General features: G+C 38.6%; 1 non-coding gene across 1 annotated transcript; it reads left to right on the top strand.

The window, feature by feature from the left end:
- Window positions 1-362: 362 nt before the first annotated feature.
- On the top strand, window positions 363-469 carry LOC118490036. Its single transcript, XR_004888044.1, has one exon. It is a non-coding gene; the product is annotated as a small nucleolar RNA R71 (small nucleolar RNA).
- Window positions 470-3,013: the final 2,544 nt, after the last annotated feature.

Below are 3,013 nucleotides of genomic sequence, written 5' to 3'. Positions count from 1 at the left end.
ACCAATTCTTGTTGATCGCCTGTTCTTTCATACAACTCCAATTTTCATGTGGCCCACCACACCCTTCACAAGCCACAACCAAGACCGTTTTTGTCATTTCCAACTTTCTAATTTTTGAAGAAAGGGCCTCGATTTGGGCTTGTAAAGAAGTGCTTTCGTCAACCTTATGGGCGCCCGGGGCAATAGATTTATTGCCTCGGGGAGTGTGCCACTGAAAATTGGTTTGAGTAATTTCCTCAATTTGATTGTATATTTCATGCGGACGACGATTAACTAAAAGTCCCCCGGAGCTAGAGTCAAGCGTTTGCCTTGTGTGTGGCAACAGTCCATTATAGAAAGTGGATACTTGTTGCCATATCGCAAGGCCGTGATGTGGACACTTTCGCAAAAGCTCCTTGAACCTTTCCCAAGTTTCATATAAGGATTCTCGGTCCTCTTGTGAATATGTTTTAATTTCAGTCATTAATTTAGCCGTTTTAGCAGGAAGGAAATACGTATACAAAAAATTTTGGGTTAGTTCATCCCAGGTGTTTACCGATCCAGCTGGGAGGGCGTTAAGCGAAGCCTTCGCTCGGTCTTTTAGTGAAAAAGGAAACATTCGGAGGCGAATGGCGTCATTTGATGCTCCATTGATCCGAAAGGTATCACATATTTCCAAGAAATTAGTAATATGTAGATGGGGATCCTCGCCCGCAAGCCCATGGAAGGTTGCAGAGTTTTGAAGCATCTGTATTAAATGCGGCCGAAGTTCGAAGTTATTGGCTTCGACATTCGGTGCATTGATAGCGGCGCCGAGATTACCCACGGTGGGCCGCAGGTAGTCCGTAAAGGTACGTTGGTCCGCCATTGGAAGGTGGTTCCCCGACACTTTCTCTTGGTTTTTGGCTTTTAGTCTTTTTCTGAGAAAGCGTTCGGGTTCTTCGAGAGGTTCTTTTATGTCTTTATTAGAACTGGAGCTCGTATACTGTCACACCCCGATCTCCACGTTCACCAGTGGGCCCGGTGTGGGGTACGTGACGTGGTTGGCGTCGTCATAGACAAACACACAATATAATAATGCACAGCAGAAGCAGAATAGATTCATTTCAACTTTAATTCAAATATAATAATAAATATCATATGTCGTTGAAACAGATCCACAGGCGGATCAATTAAAAATAAGATAAATGGTTCAACAGATATATGTCGTCCGAGCTTGCGAGACTATCGTGGACGCTCTAAGAAACAGCCAGCCTATTTCGTATAGTACCTGCACTTAACCTTTTAGGAAAATACGTCAGTTTACACTGGTAAATACAAATCGACTGACTCATTTTGAAAATGATTGAAAATTTATTTAAATGCACAAGGCATAAATATTTTTATTAACTTGGGATAATTATGCAATATAAACTTGTGAACGATTTACATGTACCCGTACTTATGGTGGACCGGGATCTGCTGTCCGGGCTAAAGGTTAAATAACACACCACATTAAAGAGTTATACACGCCGGGTGTACGCCTACACCCCGTGCTCTGGTCGTGGCCATCTCGTAAGATAATGCCAAGGATATCCGGGACACGGTCAATAACCCCCCAAAGCCTAAAGTAAGACAAGACTGTTTAAACGAGTCACACAAGCTATTCAAGACTGTACACCCATAAGGTGCAGGACTTGTGCGCCCGATCAAGCAGTATTTTAAATACCTTACCCCAAGCCCGTATAGGGAAAATAAGTCAAAATGTATTTACCTGAGCAAGTATAATTCAAAATCGGTAAGTGTAGATAGCTTTTACTGGGCCTCCTAATCTGGAACAAAGGTTTATAATAACCTATTAGATTCCTAACGGGTCTTTTATTTAAGCTTAGCTTAGACCGGTTAGTTTTTAAAGATGATACGGTACGAACGCACGATTAAGCGAAAGACCGGATAGAATGTGATTTTTGACCCGACAAGTTTGAATACTTGTATAATATGGGTATACTAAATACAGTCTGGATTTTGAGATAAAAATGATAATGTTTGACCCGTTTCGGTCAATTTACGCAAACTAGTTACGTAAACCGAACCGGACGCAAAAAGGGCGTTACGGGTAGCCAAAAGAGTCAAATGCAAGTTTCCTGTGATAATATGCTTTAAATATGATATAATATCAGTAAGTTATGTTCTATTATGCCCCGAGTGGTTTTAAACCCAATTTATGCCTTAGAAGGGCATTTTGGTCATTTAAAATATTATAAAAGAGTCATATTAGAAATCTGGGTTATGGGTCTGAATTATACAGTAAACATACATAATATAACTTGTTAAAACAGTAGGGTATGACCCGTTCACAAAATATACCATTTAAAACAAAACTATGCACTGTAGGGGTATTTTAGTAATTTCACAAGGGCTAAAAATGCCAAAACTGGAAATCTGAGTTCATATACTTATACTTACTGTTATTATATGAAAATATACTAATTACATCAGTAAGTACAAGTCTTATATTTTAAAAATAAGTATAACGCTTACTATGCGTTAAAAACGCTAAAAATGCGATTTAAAGGCGTTTCCGGGTTTTCAAAGGAAAGCTGAGATTTTTACATTTCCAGAATACTTGAAACAATTTATTTAACATATACAATCAGTAGAAAAAGGTTTCGGGTCAAAAGAATGTGTAAAAATCCTTTTATGGCTTAAACGGTCAAAACCGACATAAACCGAAATACTAAGCGATCTAAGATACGATCAGCCAAAAATTAAATAAAAATCATCAAAAATCCCAAAATATTATATAACATCAGTGGGTAACAAGTTTTATATCAAAACGTGGCCAGAAATAGGTTATACGCGAAAAGGGCCGTTTATGTAATTTAAGAACATAGTTTTACGCTAATGGCCATAACTCAAAATCTGGACCACCAACTGATCCGAAATTTTCGGTGCAAGTTTATAAACTGATAATAAAGATTTCTACTCTTTCACTTTTCCAAAAATCGCGTTTTATGTCGAAAAGGGCAACATAGTCAACTTTTAAGCATAATCG

The sequence above is a fragment of the Helianthus annuus genome, chromosome 2 (genome assembly GCF_002127325.2).
Source record: "Helianthus annuus cultivar XRQ/B chromosome 2, HanXRQr2.0-SUNRISE, whole genome shotgun sequence".
In the NCBI taxonomy this organism is placed as follows: domain Eukaryota; kingdom Viridiplantae; phylum Streptophyta; class Magnoliopsida; order Asterales; family Asteraceae; genus Helianthus; species Helianthus annuus.
The sequence above is the reverse complement of the archived record's forward strand: the minus strand, read 5'-3'. Positions and strand labels throughout refer to the sequence as shown.